Here is a 25,869-nt window from a genome sequence, read left to right as displayed (position 1 = left end):
AACACACTTGTGAACCTAGATGCAAGCATCCTAAATAAGCAAGCAAATAAACAAAAAACTAGCAAATTGAGTTTAGCAGTATATAAAATATAAAAATTCATGTTGATGAAGAAGAGTTAATTTCAGGAGTGTGAAATGGTTCAAACTCCAAAAATCAAAGTATACAAGCTACCATATTAACAGATGAAAGGAATAACATCATATGATCACTTCAACTGATAGAGAAAAGTCATCCAATTAAATAAATTTATGTTCAATATAAAAATTCTTAGAACCCGGGTGCCTGGGTGGCTCAGTCGGTTAAGCGACTGCCTTCAGCTCAGGTCATGATCCTGGAGTCCCGGGATCGAGTCCCACATCGGGCTCCCTGCTCTGTGGGGAGCCTGCTTCTCCCTCTCCCCCTCCCCCTGCTTGTGTTCCCTCTCTCGCTGTGTCTCTCTCTGTCAAATAAATAAATAAAATCTTTAAAAAAATAAATAAATAAAAATAAAAAATAAAAAAATAAAATAAAATAATTCTTAGAACCCTAGTCATAAGAAAGTTTTTTAACCCAGTAAAGGATATCTATAAAAAATATGCAGCAAACATCATACTTAATAGTGTCCCCATTCATTCACTATCTTTGGGGAGCATAGAGAAAATTTAAAAAATAATACCAGTAGTTATTTTGGAATAAACTATATATAAATGCACACACATATACTGGCTGGTAATTGTGAATATATATATATATACACTCACATACATACATATATATAAATACATATGCCTATACTGGCTAGGATATTTCAGGGAGGAGGTCGGGAAGAGTGATGGAGTGATTTATCACTATCAGATTATCAAAACAGATTAAGAAGAAACAATAATTAAGCCAATTTGATGTTGCTAAAGAAATAGACAGATGGATGGAATCTAGAAATAGGCCTAAGTATGAAGTAAAGATAGTATATCAAGTCAGTAAAGAATAGACAGATTATTAATAAATAGTATGGGATACCTGGCTAATCATTCAGGGAGAAAAAAAGTGACATCAATAAACCCAATAAATTCCAAATTGATCAAAGGCTTTAAAGTAATAAATAAAAGCATAAAAGTTATAGAAGACAGCCTAGGTGAATTTAGTATCCTGAAGTGGGAACACTTTCTAAGAAGAAGATAAGAACCAGAAGCCATCAAGGAAATGAATGATAAACTGGCTCTACAAACCCAAAAAGAAAATCTGAACAATCCAATGCAAAAATAAACGATGTAGAAACATCAATGTGATATTAAAAGTCAGCTATCAAATTGGCAAAATTACAGAAGTTTGGGAATACTAATTCCTGGCAAGGGACTATACCACCATTCTTTGTAGGAATGTAAATTTGTGCAACTATCTGGAGGGCAATTTGGTAAAAACTATACAAAATTTAAATATGTGTTACTTTATACAATATTCCACTTACAGGAATTTGCAGATATGCCTCAAAAGTACACCAAAATATATATACAGATGCACTCATGGAAACATTATTTTCTTTCTTTTTTTTTTTTTTATTTGCGAGAGAGAGAATAAGAGACAGCACTAGAGGGAGGAGGGTCAGAGGGAGAAGCAGACTCCCTGCTGAGCAGGGAGCCCGATGTGGGACTCGATCCCGGGACTCCAGGATCATGACCTGAGCCGAAGGCAGTCGCTTAACCAACTGAGCCACCCAGGCGCCCGGATACATTATTTTCAAATGGGGGTAAAAAAACACTAAATATCGAGCAAATGGGGTACTGGTTAAAAGAAGTGTGGTTGGTATAATGTAAGATGGAATACTATATGGCTTTTAAAAAGAAAGGGACACTAGAAACATCGCCAAAGGCAAGGGAAGCAAGGGCAAAAATGAACTATTGGGACTTCATCAAGATAAAAAGCTTTTGCAAAGCAAAGCAAACAGTCAACAAAACCAAAAGACAACCGACAGAATGGGAGAAGATATTTGCAAATGACATATCAGATAAAGGGCTAGTATCCAAAATCTGTAAAGAACTCATCAAACTCAACACCCAAAGAACAAAGAATCCATTCAAGAAATGGGCAGAAGACATGAACAGACATTTTTCCAAAGAAGACATCCAAATGGCCAACAGACACATGAAAAAGTGCTCAATATCGCTTGGCATCAGAGAAATCCAAATCAAAACCTCAATGAGATACCACCTCACACCAGTCAGAATGGCTAAAATTAACAAGTCAGGAAACGACAGATGTTGGCGGGGATGCGGAGAAAGGGGAACCCTCCTACACTGTTGGTGGGAATGCAAGCTGGTGCAGCCACTCTGGAAAACAGTATGGAGGTTCCTCAAAAAGTTGAAGATAGAGCTACCCTACGACCCAGCAATTGCACTACTGGGTATTTACCCCAAAGATACAAAAGTAGGGATCCGAAAGGGTACGTGCACCCTGATGTTTATAGCAGCAATGTCCACAATAGCTAAACTGTGGGAAGAGCCAAGATGTCCATCGACAGATGAATGGATAAAGATGTGGTATATATATATATATACAATGGAATATTATGCAGCCATCAAAAGGAATGAGATCTTGCCATTTGCAATGACGTGGATGGAACTGGAGGGTATTATGTTGAGTGAAATAAGTCAAACAGAGAAAGACATGTATCATATGATCTCACTGATATGAGGAATTCTTAATTGCAGGAAACAAACTGAGGGTTGCTGGAGTGGGGGGTGGGGTGGGAGGGATGGGGTGACTGAGTGATAGACACTGGAGAGGGTATGTGCTATGGTGAGCGCTGTGAATTGTGTGAGACTGTTGAATCACAGATCTGTACCTCTGTAACAAATAATGCAATATATGTTAAGAAAAAAAAAGAAGAAGAAGAAGAAGAAGGTAGCGGGAGGGGAAGAATGAAGCAGGGGAAATCGGAGGGGTAGACGAACCATGAGAGACGATGGACTCTGAAAAACAAACTGAGGGTTCTAGAGGGGAGGGGGGTGGGAGGATGGGTTAGCCTGGTGGTGGGTATTGAGGAGGGCACGTTCTGCATGGAGCACTGGGTGTTATGCACAAACAATGAATCATGGAACACTTCATCTAAAACTAATGATGTAATGTATGGGGATTAACATAAGAATAAAAAAAATAAAAAATTAAAAAAAAGAAAGGGACAAATCTGAATAGACTAATAGGAAACATTCCTAAAATATACCATTAAGTGAAAAATACAAAGTGCAGACAAATATGGGTTAGTATGAGTCCTCTGAGTTAAAAAAAAAAAAAAAGGATGGATTATATATGGTATTATGTATACTTTATATATAAATTTTGATTGTATACACATGGAAAATGTTTTTGAGAAGGTACATGGAAGTAGCCTGCTGGGGAGAGTGAGGACTTATTTTTGTTTATGTCTTCCTAGTTTTAAGTTGAATTTTTTAACCATGTGCATAAAATACTTCCAATTTTCATATCTGACAGGGGTTATTCAGATAGTAGTTGTATGGACCATTTATATTCTTCATATTTTAAATGTTTTTTACTTAAGTGATCCATAACCCTCATATGCATTGCTCTCTGCACCACCTCCTTGTAGCATGTGAATGTCAAGAATATGACCGAGAGAGTTAGAATTTCCTATCAGTTTAATATCATCAGGGCTGATGGTCTGATACAGAGCGGGAACAGGACTGTGTTCTGTCTGATGGGATTTTTTCCTCTGGGGGTCAAAAGAGAAACAAATATTGATAGAATATTTTGGCAAAATACCAATAATACTGATAATACTGATATTTCTAACAGATACATTTCTTCTTACTTTTCCCAAACTAACTGTTGGAAATGGCATTGAGCTTACTGAGGGCAGCAACTGGGTTCTCTGTGTTTTAAGTCCTTCCTTGGACTTGAGCTCAGTGCTTAGCACAACCCAGATACTCAATAACTATTGGTAGAAGAAATTAAATGAGAAGTTGAAAGACTTTCTCTTCCTTTCTTCTATTGGCAACATGTTTGCACTGGAAGATAAATGTCATATTCATCAATTTAACAAATGTATATTGTGCATCTTTTTAAACAAAGCTGTTCTTTAGAGTAACAGATCTCAGACTTCTTTACTTCACAGACCACTAACATTTCACAAAAACAACTGAGAGAGATAAATATAGGAAACCCAGTATTTTATTTTGCAATGTAAAGTCATTTAAAAACATCTACTACAATCTATTATCACTACCATGCCATTAATGAAAAGGCATTTAACACAGGAAGGAAGGAAGGAAGGAAGGAAGGGAGGGAGGGAGGGAGGGAGGGAGGGAAAGGAAGGAAGGAAGGAAGGAAGGAAGGAAAAACCAGAGTCTATAATCTCAGAATAAAAGCCAGTTTTTTAGCCATAGTTAGTGCTCCTTCTTTCATCTCATTTTCGCTCTAAGTGGTGAAAACTCTTTCAGGGATGAATGTTATCCCATGGACTGTGTGACCTTGGCCGATTACCTGGCCTTTCTGAGGTTCAAGTTGTTTGACCATAAAACAGGGCAATAATAGCACCTGGCTCTAGGGTTATGATGGGGATTAAATGAGGTAATGCATGTAAACCACCTAGCCTTGTCAGGCCCACAGTAAGCATTCAGTAAATATCAGCTATTATTGTCCTTGTAGATGAGGATATTGTTGTCTTAGGACTGAGACTAAGAGGAAATAGAAGACCTTGTTTCTGCCAAGAACTCAGCATCTAACTGGGAAAAGAAACAGGTGATAAGAAAGTGCCCTACTGGGCACAGGCGATGTGGATGACGAGAGGCGTCGAGGTGTTGTGGGAGGAGGGAAGCAGGGCAGTGGAGTGGGAGGAGGTGCAGGGTGGGTGGATGGGAAGATGCCAGGTGTGTATCAGCCAGGGTGGAATGCGACCCTTTATCAGGCACTTACCATGCCCCAGGTCTGTATCAAGTGCTTTTCAATCATCTCATTTCATCCGCATTCAAAGCTGTGTGGCTGTTCCTATAGTCTTTCCCATTTTCCAGACAAGGAGACTGAGGTATGAACTCACAGAGTGGGTCAGTGCAAGAGGTGGGATTCTGATCCAGTTTTCTCTCACTTGAAAGCCGGGCTGCAGTGTAGACCCAGGCATCTGTCCTCTGCTCTTGGCAGTGCCGTGCTGTCTCTAAGAGCAGTGTAGGCTTTAGTCAGGAGGCCAGGAAAAGCCATGGATGGGAAGTGAGCAGGGCCGTGACCTACCCATGGGGGTGCTATAGGAGATACAATAAAATAGAGAAGGACTGAAAGCAAGAAGACTGCTTTAGAGGGAAACAAAGAGGACCCATTTTGTTGAAGTGGTTGCTGCTTAGAATGAGTGCTCGTGTGCCCAGAATCTTCCCTCATGGCTTGTAGCCTAGACTTGGTCATTAGTGGACAGTGTGTAACTGCATGGTTCAACCCTGAGGCACATTCCACTCTATGCCTAGCTCTAAAAAATGCCCATGCCTGGGCGCCTGGGTGGCTCAGTCGTTAAGCGGCTGCCTTCGGCTCAGGTCATGATCCCAGGGTCCTGGGATCGAGTCCCACATCGGGCTCCCTGCTCAGCGGGAAGCCTGCTTCTCCCTCTGCCACTCCCCCTGCTTGTGTTCCTGCTCTCGCTGTCTCTGTCTCTGTCAAATAAATAAATAAAATCTTAAAAAAAAAAAAATGCCCATGCCTGGGCCACACCCTGAAAAATTAAATCTCAGCCTCTGGAATGAAGCCCAGTGGGAAAGATTAGGTTTCGTGAAACTTCTTGAAAAAAGAACACAAAATCATCACCACCAACAACGGCAAAATCCAGTGTTTAGTATTTCTTTAAAATGAGTGCAGAAATCATGCAAATTACGGAGATTCAGGTCCCTTGCTTCCAAGATGTCTTTGAGTGTCCTGATTGCAACCTGGCTTCTTCTCTGACCTCCCAGAATGCTCTATAACACCCAGTACGTCCCAGCACTCACAGGGTACCATGCAAGTGAAAGGCCCTCACTAGCTTCAAGGGAAATCTGTGTCTGGTCAAAGGCATCTTTTAAAAAATATTCCCTACCTGATTCTAAAGAGCAGCCTGATGAAGGACCTCTGATCTCTATATAGCATTAATGCCCTCCACAGGACAGAAGAATCTCTCACTAAGTGGCCAGTCCACCCTCCATGGCTTAATGTCTCCCAGAACATATGTGCACATCCCAGTCATGTCCACTGGGAACAGGAGCCACCATCTTGCCTCAATCATCAGATATTTAGTGAAGCACCTGCCATGTGCTTGATGCTGAGCCAGATGCTGTGGGGTAGGAGGGGGATAAAAAGACCCAGTCCCCACCCTGAGACGAGCTCAACATGTAGGAAAAGTTAACTTAGACCAGTGTTGTTGTAAGTGACCTCATAGCTGAGCCATTGCTATGTTTTGCCTTCCTGGGATGCACTTGGGGGGGTTTTGACAAATCTCTCCTAGAATGAGGTACATAAGAACTTGCTTCAACAAGAATTTGGGCAGAGTGGATTTGAGGTGATTTTTTAATTTTTATTTTTTATTTTTTAATTTTTTAATTTTTTTTTAAAGATTTTATTTATTTTTTCATGAGAGACAGAGAGAGAGAGAGAGAGAGAGAGGCAGAGGAAGAAGCAGGCTCCCAAGGAGCAGGGAGCCCAATGCGGGACTCGATCCCAGGACCCTGAGATCATGACCTGAGCCGAAGGCAGACGCTTAACCATCTGAGCCACCTAGGCGCCCTTGAGGTGATTTTTTAAAAATAAATTATAACATGAAAGGAATCTCAGAATCTTTAGTTATTAGGAAAATGTAATTTAAAATCACAACAAGATACTTGTAGATGCCTATTAGAATGACTACTATAAAGGGCCCGCCAGGATGTAGAGAACTGTAGCCAGCGTACATTGCTGATGGGAATGCAAAATGGTACATCCACTCTGGAAAATATTTGGGCAATTTCTTATAAAGTTAAATCTATAACCAAGGACCAAGGAATTCCACCCCTGTCTACCCAAGAGAAATAGAAATGTATGCCCAATGACTTGTACACAAATGTTCACAGCAGCATTGTTCACAGAGCCAAAAGGGGGCAACAACCAAAATATGCAAATGCTGGAGAATGAACTGGGGTTCATCCATGGAATACCACTTAACAATAAAAAGGAACAAATTACCAGTCCACACAGCAACATGGGTGAATCTCAAAAGCATTATGCAAAGTGAGAGAAGCCACTAACGAGAAACTGCTTACTAAATGATCTCATTTATATGCCATTCTGGAAAAAATAATGGGGACAAAAATAAGATCAGTGATTACGTGCTCTGGGGGTTGGAAAGGAGGAGTGACAAGAAAAAAGCAAGAAGGAATTTTTAGGGGCAGTGGAATTGTTCTATATCTTGATCGTGGTAATGGGTATGTGACTGTTCACATTCGTCAAAACTCATAGAACAGTATGCATTAAATAGATGAATTTCCATGAATGTAAATTATACCTTAATAAGCCTGACTTTTTAAAAAACTAAAATGATAAATATCAATTAGGATAAACAGGACATTCTTAGAATTAAGGACAACAGCTGCTAGGTTAAATGATGACACTACGAGGAAACAATAACCAAAGAACTTTTCACCCCACAAGTGGCATCAATTCAGGTCTTTATTCCCATACATCATGTCTGCAGTGGTTGCCGAATGGTCTCCAGCACTGGGCACTGCTCAAAGCCGAGCTTCTGCACATTCGTGGAGCGTTCCCTGGGTCACCCTATCAGCAGTTGCCCCACCAGTAAGAGTGGCCTTCATTCCCTGCTGCTATCTGTTCTCATTCAGAGGAAGCCTGTCTTCAGGAGTGGCACTCCCACCTACACTCCAGGCCTCCCCTGGGTCTCCATGGTTATCCCTAACCAAGAGGAGAATGTAATGTTCCGGGTTGCGCCAACCCCTCATTTTAAAACAAAAGCCTAATGAAAGGGCAGGTGTGCCCAGAGCCCTCTGTGATTAGCTGTAATTCTTGGCAGAGTGTGACATGCTTATTCTTCTGAATTAGCACAGGGCACAAGGCATTTACCACGGTGCTAATTGCTATTGGATGAAAACAAGCAGCCCCAGTATGTGGGCATGAGGCAAGACAAAACAGATGCCAAAGCCATTCAGAGCCATACCCTGCATCGGGCGCTGCGCCGGTAGCTGAGAACACGTTTGTCTAAATGTCAGTCTCCTGTGGGTAGGGTGTGGGGAAGCGAGGCTGGAATCCAACATGATTCTGGTTGGGTAACTGGGCAACCGCACACCCTCCTTCCTCCCCTCTGATGCGGTCAACACTTGCATTCAGTACTGTTCTTTATATTCATGCAGAGTTAGGGAAATAATGTGCACATTCTAAAGCATCTCCCCCTGCCCCAACTGCCACAGTATATGGAATTTCCTCTGGATGGGAATGGTTGTGCTCAAGCAAAGCCAACTGTAGGCCAGGTTTAACTCATCTACCAGACTTCTTAAAAAATGCAAGTGTAGGAAAAATGACAGATTTCAGTGTCATTCATTATGGGGAAAAAGTTTTGTGCACATCCTACTTCATGTTTTTTTCCTTGTCTTCCCCCACATCATCGTAGACATATGGAAAGAGAAATACCTAGTAAACCAAATCTTCGGAAATCTTCCAAGTATAGTCATGGCGGCCAACAATAGAGCTAATATCACTGCCCATTTTTATCAACAGATACACCCAGAGATGGTGATGAAGGGACTTCATGAATTGAAAAAATAAATACCCTTCTTTTGGTTCTTAAACATTTTTCCTATAGTTTAAAAATAAAACTCTGGAAAAAATAAAATGAGAAAAATAATTCACTTAATGAAGGTTAGCTTATCTCCTTAAAGGTGAATGGAAACAGTAGTGCTGAGTCTTTCAGATTCTACTGGAGTCAAGTGGGTCTGCTCCTAAGAGTCTAGCCCAGCTGCCCCTCAAGGCTACCGCAGGCTGGACCAAGCCTATTGACAGAGACCTCTGACAGGCAGAAAGAATGGCGAACCAAAGGTGTCATGACAGGCAGTCATGGCTCAAAAGGGAAAACCCATCCTGTAACATCCTTTGTTTGAGGAAGCTCCATATTTTAGTGACCGTCCCATTTTCAAGGAGGGGATTCTAGGTGGTTAAAACAAAAACCATAACCCCAAAATGGTGTCACTTAGACTGAGTTCCCAAAGCAGAGCTTTATACATAATCTAGTTGCAGTTTCAACCTACCCCAGAAACGTAGTTGTAACCAGTGAGAACTTTTGCAGTCAGTGCCAATGAGTCTGCCACTGGGTTCTCTCCATCCGCACCCCCATCCCCGACAGCCCCCCCATCCCAGCAAAAAAAAACCAAGGCAATCTGCATGACAGGATGCTTTACTTTCCCCGTAAGGGAAAGCCACCTTGCCTAAAGTAATCCTTTTCTTTTGCCAATAACTTTCTTGCCCCACCTTCCTTCTATAAAAACCTTTCATTTAGTGCCTCCCCTGAGCTTCTCCTCAGAGCCCCCTCTAGATGGAGGTTGCAAGATGGGTTGCTACCCCATTCTTGAATCATTTAATAAAGCCAATTAGATCTTTAAAATTTACATGGCTGAATTTTTGTTATTTCACAGGATAAATACAGATAATTTATCTGTATCTTCGGGGCTCATTCCTTACTTCTCGCTTGGTGCTGGACACAGCGTTCAGCACTCCATCATCCTATAATTTATAAATTTTTGTTATTTCACAGGATAAATACAGATCTGAGCCTGGTTAGTAATCACCCGACTTTTGTATGCCCAAATTCTAATTCTCCCAAACCTCAGCACTGAAACCTGGCTGCCCATTGCAGTTTGGGGTGATCATGTTGAAGCCATGTGTCTCCTGATTAAACAAGTTGACCTCCCAAGATCCTGGACCCCTGGACCTCAGGGGACATTCCCCAACTGCAAGCAGATGGAGTGGGTGTTCCACAAGAAACCCCAAAGGGAGAGATGCTTAATTAAAGTGTTTGCTTGATACAATTGAAAATGGATGAGAGGGCGCCTGGGTGGCTCAGTTGGTTAAGCGACTGCCTTCGGCTCAGGTCATGATCCTGGAGTCCCGGGATCGAGTCCCACATCGGGCTCCCTGCTCGGCGGGGAGTCTGCTTCTCCCTCTGACCCTCCTCCCTCTCATGCTCTCTGTCTCTCATTCTCTCTCTCTCAAATAAATAAATAAAATCTTTAAAAAAAAAAAAAGAAAGAAAATGGATCAGAACTCCCTTCTTCTTGCCTTTCTCCTATTCCCAGTCAAGTTTCCACCTTAGATATTTTTTTCCCTCTTCAACTACACCATGCTCCCACGAAAATACAGTCAAGCCAGAAATCATGTTTTTGCTTTTTCATTACCAAACACTCAACTACAGGGGCATCCTGGAGGTGTACTGGCATTAGACTCAGGATACCTGGATTCAGATCTCTTTTCTACCTCTCAATAACCAAGTAATCATGGCCAAACCCCTTAAGTGCTTGGAGTCTGTCTTTGCGTCTGTAAAATGGAGACACAATGATAAATATTCCTCCTTTAGAAAAGCCTTGTGAAAATTCTAGGTAATAATGCCTCTCACTGGAGGCTAGCACCTCATAGCTGTTCATCTATTTCTTGAATCACAATGGGGAAAGTGTAGATATTATCTTGTATTTAAGTTTGCTTCAGAAAGGGAACTTTATAGGGGCACCTGGGTGGCTCAGTCAGTTAAGCGTCTGACTCCTGATTTCATCTCAGGGTCATGGGATCGAGCCCCACATCAGGCTCCGTGCTCGGTGGGGAGTCTGCTTGAGAGTCTCTCCCTCGGCCCCTCCCCCCACTCATTACCTCTCTCTCTCAAAAAGAAATAAATCTTTTTTAAAAAGGGGAACTGTATAGTCATTCTTTAAAGTGTGTAGTAGTTCATTCCCCACCCCCCCCCAAAAAAACCAAACAGAGCAGAATTTGTAATGATAGGGTTATAAAAACAATGGCACCCACAAAGGAATCCAGCCTGAGCTGCCTACTGCGTGCAGGCTGGAACAGGCAGGCAAGCTTAGCTGTGAGGACTGTTTCGCCTGTAGCGCCTAAAGGTTACATTTGCATTTGTAATCACTGCCCTGTCACATTTTGATAAATTGAAGAACAGCTAGATCTTTCACTTGAAAAACTTCAGTCCCCTTGCTGTAAAGAGTAAGCGGTTTGTTTTCCAAACTGATGGCTCCAGTTGCCATGTCTCCTCCATTCTTTGTTAGCAATTGAGAGAGTGGTCAGGTTTGGGAAATTCCTGCTGGAAGATGAAGTAGCTCATGTGACACCCACGCCCAGAGGCTGTTTACATTTATATCACTGTCCTTGGGAAATCTTGTTTTTCCCTTCAGGAACATTTGTGCTTTGGCCAGCAGACCTCAACTCCCATGAGGACTAGAACCTGAACTACCTTCTGGTGTCTCCTGTCCTATCACAGCAACCATTTTTATACAATTGCCCAGGAACTTCAATTAAAGTGGAAGATCTCCATTTGGAACAGAAAACCAACCAGGGAAATTCCAAAAGGGCTGATGAGGTCATGAACCAGAGTTTCCAGGGTGACAACACAGAGATTTCCTCATTCCTCCTCTAAAGCACCTTTCAAAAAGTACCAAACACCCCACAGGCTGATAGGAGTGGCCAAAACCACTTTCCTCCCACCTGGGTGATCAAAGCACCTCTATTTATTCCAAGAGTCCCATGAAGAAACTTGCCATTCACAGAAAACCAAGGTGCAGTTCGAGGATGATGGAGTGCTGAATGCTGTGTCCAGCACCAAGCGAGAAGCGAGGAATGAACCCCGAAGAGAAGGAACCAGCAGCAGCCAATCTGACCCCAGCTCACTTGCTGTCATCATCCTCTCCTCCCCTCATGATTTCTGGGTCCCCAGTTGATTCCACTCTTGTCTCCTAAGCCCAGTCTTTCCTTTGCCTCCTGCACTTGGCCTCCTAGTAATCGGGGAGCCGGAACTTCCTAAGATTGTGATTAGAAGAATCTTGGGATTTTAATGAGGAGCCTAGTGTTTTTTCAACTGTATGAGAGCAGTTAGAAAGAGAGTCTTAAAAGAGAAAAATGAAAAAATGCCTGAACTTGGAGGGACGGGGAATGGGTAAGGGATACAGGTATGAAATTTAATGGGAACCAGGAAGCCCTTAACTGATTTCTAGAAATGGAAGTGGGCACCTTGAGGGGACGGGGGTGGGGGTGGGTACTGTTAATGAAAGCCAAGTAAAAGGGAAATAAGGGAGAAAAGGAGGATGATTAATGAAAATTTGGGATCGTATGGCTCAAGAAAATCATTCCCTGGCTATCAATTTTATAGGATGTTCTCCTTTTTGCCCAGTACCTCCCAGCCAGTGCCAGCTAAGCCCCCTCCCTTTTATTCCTACAGCATATTTGCATAGCAGTCTAGAGTCTGTGAAGGAAGAGGTGGGATAGGAGGGCTCTCCAGCTGGCAGTTCCCTGCATCCTGTGCAAATCTCTCTTGCTGTTGCTGCAAAATTAGGGTCTGTGACCCTGGGGGATATGGATCTTTCCCTCCCTTGGTAGAATCCCACCCAGAGGCAGGGGTGTTCCTGAAAATAAAGGTACATGGACCAGGCAACACATGGGTGGGGGAGAGAGTTAATCTTGGTGCATAAGCTGGTCACCCAGACATCCTAGAGATAAATTATAAATGTGGTATCATTGAAGAGAGGCCATCATTGAGTTCGTTATCAGTTTTTGCTGTATAAAACACCACTCTCAAAGTTGGTGGCTTAAAACATCAAATATTTATTTTTTAGCTCACAGTTCCATGGGATGGCTAGGAGGGCTGGATAGCTAGGGTAGCTCTGCTGGTCTGGACCAACTCAATTGATTTTTGTGGTCTGCTGGTGGCTTGGCTGGAGTTGGGTGATCTAGGGAGGGGGCATCTCACATGTCTGGCAGTTGGCCAACTGGTTGTTGGTCTAAGAGGGCCTCCGCCGGGACTTCTTGTCTGCACTCCATGCGGTCTCTCATCCTCCCACAGGCTAACCCAAGCCTTATCACAGAGCAGCAGTGTCCAAGAGAGTGAGAGCAGAAGCTGCAAGACCCCTTGAGGCTGAGGCTCAGATCTCACACAGCCTCAATTCCACTACATTCGAGGAGTGGGGAAATAGACTTATCCCCTTGATGGGGGGATCTACAAGGAGCCTGTGGTCATTTACAGTATCCCACCACTGATGTTCTAGGGTTGAATCTGCTTTGGTTGACTATGCCATGTTGGACCACCGCTTTTTCTCCTCGAGCTCTATTTTTATCTCTCATCACCTGGAAAATAAGAGACATGAATTAGATCATCTCTGAGGTCCCTTCTAGCTCTTAAATTTCATGATAACAAGAATTATAACTTAGCAACAAGTATTGGGGAAGATGTAGAGAATTTGGAAAACTTGTGCATTGTTGGTGGTAAGGTAAAATGTTACAGCCCCTATGGAAGACAGTAGAGGGGCACCTGGCTGGCTCAATCGGTAGAGCCTGTGACTCTTGATCTCAGGGCTGTGAGTTTGAGTCCCACGTTGGGGATACAGATTTCTTAAAAATAAAATCTTAAAAAAAAAGAAGAAGGAAAAGAAAACAGTTGAGGTTTCTTAAAAAAATTAAAAATAGAACTTACATGTGATCTAGCGACCCTACTTCTGGATATTTATTGAAAAGAATTGAAATCAGGATCCCGAAAATATATTAGCACTCCCATGTTCATTGCAGCACTATTCACAGTAGTCAAGATGTAGAAATAGCCTAAATGTCCTTTTATGGATGAATGGATAAAGAAAATGTAGTTTATACACACAATGGAACATTATTCAGCCTTAAAAAAAAAAAATCTGCAATATGCAGCAACATGGATAAATCTAGAAGACATGATACTAAGTGAAATAAGCCAGTCACAGAAGGAACAAATACTGCCATGATTCCACTTATATGAGGTGTCTAAAGTAGTCAAACTCATAGGAGCAGAGAATATAATGGTAGTCGCCATGAGGACTTGCAAATCAGTGAGTGTAATGTTTCCCTCATACAAGATGAATACATTTTAGAGATCCACTCTGCAACACTGTGACTATAGTAAACAATAAAATGTATTTATTGTACCCTTAAAATTTTGTTAAGAGAGTAGATCTCATATTAAATGGCCTTAACCATAATAAAATAAAGATAAAAACAAATTATAGCTTAGATCTGTTGAGTATATCATGTATCAGCACAGTTTTAAGTGCTTTACAGGTAATAACTCATGACATGTAATCCTCACAGCTATCCTAGAAGTCCCAGTTTACAGGATAGGCAACTGAGGCACAAATTGGTTAAATAACTTGCCCCATGTCACAGAGCTAGTGTAGCAGAGTCAGAATATGAACACAGTTCCCTGACTCCAAAACCCATTGTCTTAACTGCTAGGCTGTGTGGCCTGCCTGGAGCATCACAATTCTTACATAAAGTATTGAATAACAACAGTGCATTAAAGCTTATTTACCTTAGGACTGTTCCTTAATGTATTCCTGTGTTTTTAAAAGTTCTTTTCCTGAAACTCAAGTGGTTAAACATAATTCTCTTCTCATATTCCTTTTCTTATAATTTTATCCATCCATCCATCCGTCCATCCACCTGTCCTTTCATTCAACAGATATTTCTTAAATTCACATTAATGTGAGAATGTGTCATGACTAAGTCATAGTAGCTTGGCACTTTTTATGTTTTCACTCTTGCCTCAATTTCCTTTCCTCTGGATTTTAGGTTAATATTATAGCCATATCACAGAGAAGTTAAATCATAAAAGTATCATAAAACTGTATTTATGCTAAATCATTTTGTAAAGATAAGATATATGTGTGTACACTTATAGATGTTTATAGATACACATATATACAGGATGAAAGAAGGAGGAGGGAAGAGAAGGAGAAAGAGATTGAGAATTATAGTGCAAATATTTTATTTTATTTTATTTTTTTAAAGATTTTATTTATTTGCTAGAGAGAGAGAGTACAAGAAGGGGGAGTGGCAGGCAGAGGGAGAAGCAGGCTCCCTGCTGAGCAGGGAGCCCAGGACCCTGGGATCATGACCCGAGCTGAAGGCAGCCGCTTAACTGACTGAGCCACCCAGGCGTCCCTAGTGCAAATATTTTACTTATTTTTTTATTTTTTTAAAGATTTTATTTATTTATTTGCGAGAGAGAGAATGAGAGACAGAGAGCATGAGAGGGAGGAGGGTCAGAGGGAGAGGCAGACTCCCTGCCGAGCAGGGAGCCCGATGCGGGACTTGATCCTGGGACTCCAGGATCATGACTTGAGCCGAAGGCAGTCGCTTAACCAACTGAGCCACCCAGGCGCCCCTAGTGCAAATATTTTAAAACATTAACATTTTTGACAATCTGGGTCCCACCAAGAATTCTTTTCACTATTTTTGTGAGTTTTGTGTAATTCTGAGATTTTTTTAAGTTAAAAGAAATACATGTGCATTTGAAATTTTGGTAGATTTTGTCAAATTGCCTGCTATCGAAACTGCAAATACTCTCTCCCACCACCAGCAATGCACAAAAGTGGCACTTGATATTTACAAAATATACTCACATACTACACCAGAAGAATTTATTACGACTCATATGAGTAGGCAAAGGTATTTTCTCCGTTTTACATAACTGAAGCTTCCAGCAGTGTAGACAGTAAGAGGAGTGGTTAAGAACACAAGGTTTTGAAATAATAATTATATGCTATTTCTCCCTAATCAGGCTGGCAAACATAAGGTTTGAAAATACTGAGCATTGGCAGGGATGTAAAGAAATGAAAACTCTTACAGTCTGTTGGAGGGCGTGTAATTTAGTGCAATCATTTTGTGGAGCGATTTGGCAATATTTAATACAGTTGAAGATGTGCACAGCCTGCAACCCAGCAATCCCATTTTGAGATATGTGTCCTAGAGAAACTTACACATACACAGCTGCATTCCCAGCCATGCCCTTTGTGATAGTAACAATGGGAGACAAAGTAAATGCCCACCAAGAGGGGAATGGTTGAACACATTGTGGCCATTTCCTACAATACTGTAATTAAAATAAAAGTATTAGAACTATAGTTTTAACATAGAAAAAAACTCAAAAACATAATGTTGAGTAAAGAAAGCAAATTGCAGAAGGAGATGTACCCTCTCTGTGCATTTTTTGGAATGCTATGTATGGTTTGTGAACATACATACGTGTAAAAGGAGTATGAAATCTTTCCCAGGGAGTATATGGTACCAGCTTCAATAGAATGGTTATTTGGGGGAAAGGAAGTGAGAGGAACAGAGTGAAAATGTCTAAAAGGGGGATTCATCTATATTTGTAACACTTTATTGCTAAAAAAAAGATATAAAGTAAATATGACAAAAATAATTACCATTTGTTAAATTCAGAGTACTAAGTACATCGGTGTTTTTAGATTATTCTCTTTGGGGTTTTTTTGAGTGTTTAAAATATGTCATAGCAAAAGAAAAAAGTAGGGAACAATGAACATGAGCCTTAAGATTCAAAATCCTGGGTTCAAATCTCTAACGCTTGCCAGTTGTATATTACTGGGTTGTTTGCTTAACATCTGTGGACTTCAAATTCGCCATGTGTAAAATGGGGGATAGTATTGCTTACTTTGAAATGCTGGTTTCAAGACCGAATGTGATGTATATAAAGCTCTACCACAATGCGCTAATAGGTGCTCAAAACTAGTAGTTAGTAGATCCAGTAATTCTCAGCCGGGGACAGTTTTGCCCCCCGACCCCCCAACAGGAGACATTTGGCGGTGGCCATGTCCAGAGACATGTCTCATTGCCACAACTAGGAGACACTAATGGCATCTAATAAGTAGAGGCCAGAGATGATGCTAAACATCCTATGATGCACAGGATAGGTCTCCCACAGCAAAGAATTATTTGGCTCCAAATTTCAGTAGTGTCAAGGTTGAGAAATTCTGCTCTGTCAAAGTGGCCCGAATTTACACTGGACCTCCTGAGTCCCAGTTGAGTGCTCTTGCCTCTACAACACATGATGTTGTAAGACCACAGCCTTTCTATTAAATGACTTGCGTAACTGGTGATGGGTATTTACCCTCATTCTAGCCAATCAGCTTCCCACTGGGTAAAAATATACTACTGAGCAGAACAAGGGCCTGGCATATAAAAGGTCTTCATAAATATTTATTGAATGAATGAATGAACAAGTCAATGAATGAGGGCAACCTCTTAAATTGTGACGATCTAGTCATGACCCTTGGCATAATTTCTTTGATTCCCCATTCATATGAAATGAGGGTCTACTCAGTTTCACTTTCGTATATAAAGAGAAGAACCACAAAACAAGGGAGTGGGAAGTTCTCCGAGCCTGGTAGCCCGTATCAGAGGGGTCTTCAAACAACAATGGACAAATCTTCCATTGGCCCTTGTCAAGACACATCCAGAATTTGCTGAGACACAGAACCCTTCAGCTTCAATTTACCATGGCCACACAAAGTAAAGTGAAAAATTAACCTAAAGATGAAGAGCATAATTATGACACTTAAATCTCATTGGATTCTAGCACAGTTTATGGAAAAGTACTTATTATGTTAATGCAACATCAGGAATAAATACAGTTTCTTACAACTATTGACTCTTTGTTTTATCCCAGGCACTGATTTGGGAGAACCCAGACATTGTGGTTGTTCAGAGGACAACTATGAGTCCCTTCTGTCATCTTCTTCACCATTGATTTTCAAGAGGGTAAGTACCATTTCTTTCTGAATGTTTGCTTTGGCAACACTGAAGCTCTTACCAGTTGCTTCAAAGGATATAAAATATTTTGAAATAATCCAGACATATTCCAATTTCTACTTATGTACGTATACATCCAACTGGACCTAAAGGAGAGGAGTTTCCACAAACCATACGGTATAGTAAATGCAAAAGGCACAGTAACTAGTCTTTGCTTCTAGTCCTGACTTTCCACATTTAACTGGCTGAGTGACCTTGAGAAGGTTACCTAAGCTCTCAGTTTCCTCATCTGCAAAATGAGAGGTTTGGGCTGGATTATTTGGAAAGTATTTCTCGTTTACTTCTTAATATCACACCCTCAGGAATATTGAAAGGCAGTTACTTCAAAATATGATGAGCAGTACATCTGCTTCGATCACTGGAGTGCTTGCTAAAAATGTACATTTCTCAAGTCCCATCCCAGACCTACCAAGTCAGAATCTCTGAGGCTGAAGAGCAGAAATCTGCCTTCTTAAGAAACTCCTCAGGTAAACTGGATGCACAGTAATGTTTGAGAACCACTGTCCTAACCACTGTAAGCATCATTCTGTTTACGTGGGATGTGATGAGCTGGGTCTGGGCAAGGCAGCAACTGGCTGGAATCACTTGTATTCATAAAGGAATTAACAAGGTCGGCTTGTTAGGATGGCTGTTTTACCTTTTGCTTCTTGGCTCTGTACCTTCTTCCCCTTTGGCTCAGTCCTCCCCTCAACACTTCATTGGCCAGATCTAGGTATCTTGCATGGGCTCCTTGGCTCTCCTCCCCTTGGCTGCAACTGAATGAGAGTAAAATCCTTTTGGAAATGACCATTAAAGGATAGCATCTCCTCTAGAGTCTATTCAAAATGGAATCTTGTTTGTGTGTGTCACTCCCAGAGATGTCAGAGTTATTGCCTTTTCATCTTACAGTGGCTTTGCCATCAGTCTTTTGCTCTGGGGGGTTGGGCTTTGCTCCCAAGGATGTCATCACTGTGAAGTGACTAAGGGGATGTGGTTGGAAGTCAATCATGTTTGTGTGTGGAACCAAGATGGCAGACTTCTGCAGAGAAGGGGCTGTGCCCAGAGATCCCAAATCAGACAGCACCAGACCATGCTCAAAGCTCTGGACTGTGAATCAGAAAAGCATTCAACTGTGCTTTTCACAATTGCCAGAACGGCATCCGTGGCATTTCAGGCTTTCTAGGTTGTGTGCCTAAACCCTCAAGGAGTCACAGGCAGCCCTGAAGAGACTTCTATCTTGAAGGACAACTAAATCCTGCCTTTGAAATACAAATAGTGTCTCCCAGTACTGCCTGCAGAGACTTCCCACCAGGACCAGTCTAATTGCTCAGTGGGGTGACTGTTGTTCTGCTCCAGAGCTTCACCAGATACTATTTTCTGGCATCAAATAAAGGGAAGTGGAGCTTTAAGAACATAGTGTTCCTGCTGTCTGCTGTGGGTCAGATATAAAACTCTTCTCCCAAATCACAGGCAAGGCATTGGATGTGATGTGTCAGGTAAAATACTAACAAGTGCCCCTTCGTGAGAGAACCACTCGCCCATAAAGGGCATTCCAGACAACACCCACTGCTGGCCGGGGATGGATGTGGGCTTTATTTGATTTGGGGTTGATTTATTTGTTTGTCTTGCTTCTAGAACAGCATAAGTTGGATTTAATGTCTCGAATACTGCATCCAATACTTCTAGGTTCACTGACTTGTTATTATTTTGCATTTATGAAGTATATGTCAATGCACTTGGCACTTTACAATGACTCATAAAAAGGCATGATCCTGGCTGTTGAGCCTATGGTTGCTACCAGTTGAATTACTGCCTAGGTGAAAATGATCACAGGACAGATCTGGATATCCTTTGCCCAAAAAACAACTCTATATCTGTGTTCCTCGTTGCATCTTAATCCAGACAGAGGTGTGGTAGCTGCTGCTACCGTTTTGATATCCATATCCTAATGCAGTAGATGCAGCATATGGTTCCTGAAACTTAGGAAAAGCTTGGCAAACATGGATGGATGGATGGATGGATGGAGGGGGAGCTCTCTTCTCAGTGGACATATGTCATTTCCCATTTGTCCCTCCACCTAATGACTTTATTTATGCGTTTACAAACTTTGTGGTTATAGAGCTGGTTGACTTGGAAGGGAACTGTTATGTAAGTGGCCTTTTGCAATGGAGATGAGATCAATATATCTATGATGTGGACAGAAGCATAATGAGAAATAGATTACCCCAACTCATGTGAACTTGTCAACAATATTATATCAATATCAATTTCTTGGTTTTAATTACATAAGATGTAATCACTGGAGAAAGCAGGGTGAAGGGTACAGGGGAAATCTCTGTACTATTTTTGCATCTTCCTGTGAGTCTATAATTCAAAAAAGAATCACATGAACATCATCTACACATCTTTGTAGCTACCTCATTGCCTACATCTTCCATTCACTGGGCCCTCCACTAATAATAGCAAGCCCAAATGTGTCCATTCAGGACTTCCAAAAAAGCAGAAGCTAAAATAGAATTAGACATGTGAGAGATTTATTGGGGGAAATGCCTGGGAAACATAAAGTGAGAGGGAGTCAGGCAGGAAGAATCTTCAAACTGCCAGGCAGTTCTAATACCTGTGAAAGGAGAAAGGGAGGAGGAATTGGGGAGGAAGAGCCTCAGACTGCAGAGAAAAGGTCAGAGAAAAATTTCACCCAAGCCAACGAGGAGTCGCCAAGCAAACTTAACTGTGAGAAGAGTCCCACTTGGGGAAGGGTGGCCCATTTTAGTACCTCCACCAAGTTTAGTCCTCACTGGAGCAGCCTGGAAGCAGCCCGGCCTGGGACGAATATTGGATGAATCCAAAAGTGCAAAGACTACTGGAGGCTGTCAGTCAGTTACGCTTCCAGAGCAGGTTCTCTTAAAAGGAGAGCTGAGCCTCCAAGGCCATCACACCAGCCAATGTTTTTCAGTCCTCTGGTCTTTCTATCCAGTCCTTAGTGACCTCGACCCCTTGTCCCTCAGTGGGACACATACTCTAATTCCCAAACCAGAGTGAACTCCACCAGCTGCTGCTTCTACATATACGCTCCCTGCCTATTCAGTGCAGTTTTTAAAAAAGTCATAGAACTGAGCCAGTTTATCCACCATATGTGTCATCCAACATTAGGTGGCCCTCATTTCCCCCAGTATCTTTCATTGTCCTTCTCCTGTTGACTCCATGTCTCACTGCTCACTGTGTTTATTGCAACCCTGTTGCACTTTGATCGAGTACTTCCATGCTGCCCATGCTCTGGCTATTTGCCAGATGGCTTTCCCCCATGAGCTCCCTAAGGGCTCCTCCTCTCACCATCTCCACATCTATAGCTTTCTTCATCCTCTCCTCCTTTCTTTAAGTGTTGAAGGAGGAAAGGCTCTTCTCCTCCAATGCCTCATCTTGCCTTCCATGGTCTTTCACCCTGTCTGTCACCCCCTCATTCTCCAGATATTCTCTTCCTTTGGCTTCTAGGCCATGCTGTTCTCAATTCTCTTCCTATCTGTCTGACTTTATTCTTTCTGACTTCTTATTGCCTCTAAATGTAAATGTTCCCCCAGGATTCTGTCTTTATCACTCTTGATTTGACTCTACATTCTCCCTTGACATTCTCCTCCATTTCCATGATTTTGACTCTCCATGCTCTGCAGAAACTCTAGGTCCCCATTCTAACTTCCCTCTCATACTCAAGTTCCTCAACAATGTCCCTATGCATCTTGCCAGAGCTTCAAATTCTGTGCCTGCACTTCCCTCCCAGACACTCTTCCCCTCCCAGCTCTCCCGTTTCTCTTCATGAGACTCCATTCTGTCACTCACCTGGATTGGAATCTTAGTCAACTTGACCCTCCATATCTATCCCTCTGGCCTTCCTCTACAGAGCCTCTCCCAGACTCTCCATGCCCATGGTCACTGCCCTCGTTCCAGCCTTCACTACCTGTCCTGTGGGTTCCTACAGACATCTCTAAAGTGGCCTTTCCACCTTGAGTCTTTCCTCCTTCCAGGCCATAATAGTCACCGATGGCAGTTTTATTTTCCTAAAAGCATAGCTTTCATTATATTCCTTTCGTGCTGCAGAATCTTTGATGGCTCTACATTGTGTACTCAACTCCTTCCTGCCTAGTAGCTAAAAATAATCTTCTACCAACTAAACTACCATGGTATTTTTTTCCGAATGCCTTTATTTTAGCACTTATTAACTGATTACTAACAGGCTAATTCTCCCAGCTCCGTGCCCCACCCCTCACTGAACCCCAAAGAAATAAAGGGGTGTGTGTGTGTGTGTGTATGTGTGTGTTATTCTTGTTCCTAACCTATTTCTCTATGTTTTCACCTGGAGCAACCAGCCTCCTAGAAGGGACACAAGAGTAAAGCATTCTGTTGGGTTCTTCTCTTAAGTAGTGTGGTGATTAAGAGTAAGGCTCTGGGATCCATTTGCTTGGTTTCAAATCCTATAACCTTTGCACATGTAATTTACCTCTCTGAGTCTTGGTTTCTTCATCTATAAAATAGGCCAATAATTGTATATGTGCCATAGGATTATTATGATGACTACCTCAAGTAATGCACGTAACAGCCTTAGAACCATGCTTGGCACCTGACAGCACTCAGTGTTAGCTATTGTTATTACCATCATCATTATTGTTTTATCATGCTTGCGGCATGACATTATCCACAGCTTAATTAGTCACTGTTTGGCACAAGAGACTAACTTGGGAATTATACACAACTGGTGAATTAATATCCTGAGTACTTCCACTAAGACATCAGGCTAATAATTTTTGGTACTTGAGATAACCCATGATGGGTCCCAGAGGATCCTGAAACCAAGAGTCTACGTTTTTCCGAGTAAGAATGGATTTTTTTTTAACTTGTAGCTCTCCATAGTTTAATGTAGCAGCTTCCAGTACTGGACAACAGTAAGCTGAACTGAAGAAGGAAAGAAAGTCCTGTTGACACAGAAATCTGGTCCCCCACATATGAGATAACACACATGATTAGGCTGTAAATGAGACTAAGGACCTGGCAAAGATGGTAAAAGATAAAACATAGGAAGAGGGAGGGGCTGTATTAGAGGAAGTTTTAAAAAAGCAATTCGAAATATGAAAGTCAATTCTAACAAAGACATTAAAATGAGGGTTAAAACCGGGCAGCTAGATGGTTGTACAACATAGCAAATATAATTAATGCCATTGAATTGTACACTAAAAGTGGCAAATTTTATGTTATATATATATGTATATATATATATATATATTCACACAATAAAAAAGTAAATACACACACCAGAAAAATGAGATAGCTAAAATGTGTAGCAATTTATAATAATAGTTTTATTTTAGATATGTTTTATATATGACAGATCTGTGTATGTCAGTTTAGTGTCCATTGGGCATCTACTATGTACAAGCACTGCACTTGGTATGTTTTATCATGATATGTAGCTATATTTTTTATATGTTAGTACGCACATGATCATTACTGTTGATGAAAGAATGATATTATCCATGAAAGGGTAAGTGGCTATCAATGCAATCATCATAGACCTGTGGGCAAAGCACAGCTGTCTTAATTGAAGCACAAGAAAAATAAGGACCTGACTTCAAAATTATTTGAAAAGAACCTTCTGCTTTAAACTTAGAAAACTCAAGTATGAGCCAACCAGCACCTATGTTATTATTCTTAGAAGATCGAGTGGGTTGTTTCTTCCCATCTAACTGTGCGTGAATTGAGTCTAACAACAATCACTAAAGAAGGCTGCAAATTAACAGCAAAGTCACAACAGAACCTTAGATTCATGTAGGTAATATCACCCTCACTTACTGAGAATCCTGGTTGCTTTTGGACTTCTCTGCATATTTAGGGAGAGGAAGAGATGATGACTCTGGCTGATATAAATGATTGTCTTAGAGTCTGTCCCCAACTCTCTTTCCCTAGCTGGAAGAGAAAAAAAAAAAAAGAATAAGAACAGGAGTAGTGATGCTATGGAAGACCTTCTTATAATGGGAAGGAGAATCAAGCAGACTTACAAAGAAAGGTAGGCAGGTTATAATTTGGTTAAATTTGATTTTGGTAGCAACATTGAAAGCTTTGGTAGACACAAAAGTTTATTTTTACTGTAAGATGTAATATATATTTGGAAGAGCACATATATATAGTTTATAGTATAATCATAAAGCAAATGAATATGTAACCACTTCCCACGTCAAAGCATGGGACACTGCCAGCCCCTCAGAAACTCCAGCCCCCCACTGCAAGTTCCTTCTTGATCATACCTCCTTCTTCGATATTGATAACCATTTTCCTGGATTTTATGGTCATCACTTCCTTGCTTTTCTTCAGGGTTTGTTTTTGGTTTTTTTTTTTTTTTTCATTTGTGTCTTGTTTCTTTTCTTCAACATGATGACTATAAGCTTTATCCGTGGGATGCATTCATTTTCTTTACAGTCTAATATTCCATTACGTAAATAGAATGCAAAGTATTCCTGCTGATGAATCCGTGTTTGCTGCTGTGAACATTTTGTCGTGTGCCCTATGCCCATGCTCACAGACTTCTCTCAGGTGGTACTTCTACTTGAGAGCTTATCACCTTCCCCAGCAGGTTCACAGATGACAAGGCTCCACCCTCAGAGTGTCTGATTCAGTGGAACTTGGGTAGCGTTTGAGAGTTTACATTTCTAAGAAGTTCCCAGGTGATGCTGATGCTACCAGCCAAGAATAGGGACCACACTTTGAGAGCCACTGCTTAAGTTATTGCGGGGGGGGGGGTCGAGGAGCATGCATCTGTTCAGCTTCACTAATTAATGCAAAACTACTTTCCATAGTAGTATCTTTACTTTTCCACCAGCAGTGTATGAGTGTCCCATTGTTCTGTCGCACCCATACCAACACATGTTATTGCCACACTTCAGTTTTTGCCAAGTCAGGGGGTATAGAAGGGGGTCTCTCATTGCATCTTGTTTTGCATTTCCTTAATTCCAATGAATTTGAGCACTGATTGGCCATTTGGGTTTCTTTTTTTGTGTGAAGTCTCTAGTCCAGTCGTCTGCCCATTTTTGGTGGGCTATCTGTCTTTTTTCTTACTGATATGTCAGATATATTTATTGAAAAGACCACAATAAAATTTTCATTAATTAATGCTTCAAACTTTTTTAAAAGTCTCAGTATAGTTAATAGGATGAAATCTCCTTTAGTAAGAACAAGAATATAATATGAAATAGAAGTCTTTAGATAGTCTCTCTTTTGCAAATGACTTCATGGAAAATAAGGGTGTTTTCTCCAAACAAGTTATCAGCTGGAGAGGCCAAACCACATAGAGGAAATATCAGCATTCTTGATGCATTCACTGAGACTGTGTCTGTAAGCACAAGGCCATCTTTAAATGATAATAATGCAACTGAAATAGATCATTCAAGGAAAGGAGAACTATTATTGAGGCCAACATGGCCATCGACACTTGTTAGCTTGTCTCTGAAGAACAAAATTCTGAGCAGCAAAAGCTTAAAGTAAATGAAATTGTATCCAATTCTCAATCTAATGAAAATGCTTTGGGCTCTGGGCCAGAGAATAGATTCGAACCATGGATGGGAATTTTTTCAGGGCCTTAAATTTAAATGACTAAAACTATTTCTAAAGCAATATTCTACTCAATCTTTTGGAATGAAAATGGGGTTTTCAGTTTTTTTAAAAACTCTCTTTCAACGGAAGGATGGAATACAAGATCTTGGCCCTCAGGTGGTCCAGAAAAACAGACACTTCGTTCTAGTGCATACTCCACATGGAGTAGATGCCTATTATAGGCACATACACACACACACACACACACACACACTCTCTCTCTCTCCACATAAAAATATACACACAGACACCGTCTATACACAGTATACGTACCCATGTATGTGCACACCCATACAAACACACATACACATATATACACAGACTATTAAATACACATATATATCTGCACACAAACATTCACACTTTGTGAAGGAAAACCTGAAGCAAAGACGCATATATGTCAACTTAGTATAAAGGGATATTTCCATTCTGAAAACACTAAA

General features: G+C 41.2%; 1 protein-coding gene across 1 annotated transcript in view; it reads left to right on the top strand.

Moving 5' to 3' along the window:
* The window catches only part of ZFHX3 (zinc finger homeobox 3), a 704,611-nt gene that overhangs the window by 273,442 nt on the left and 405,300 nt on the right, over positions 1-25,869 (top strand). Inside the window, exon 3 of the mRNA XM_035024866.1 lies at positions 17,676-17,767. The gene's annotated coding sequence lies outside the window, so the exon portion shown is untranslated. The remainder of the gene's footprint in view (positions 1-17,675; positions 17,768-25,869) is intronic.

The sequence above is a fragment of the Mirounga leonina genome, unplaced genomic scaffold (assembly GCF_011800145.1).
Source record: "Mirounga leonina isolate KUSES-001 unplaced genomic scaffold, KU_Mleo_1.0 Mir_180, whole genome shotgun sequence".
Classification (NCBI taxonomy): Eukaryota; Metazoa; Chordata; class Mammalia; order Carnivora; family Phocidae; genus Mirounga; species Mirounga leonina.
Note: the sequence above shows the minus strand (reverse complement) of the source record. Positions and strands in the feature narration are given on the sequence as shown.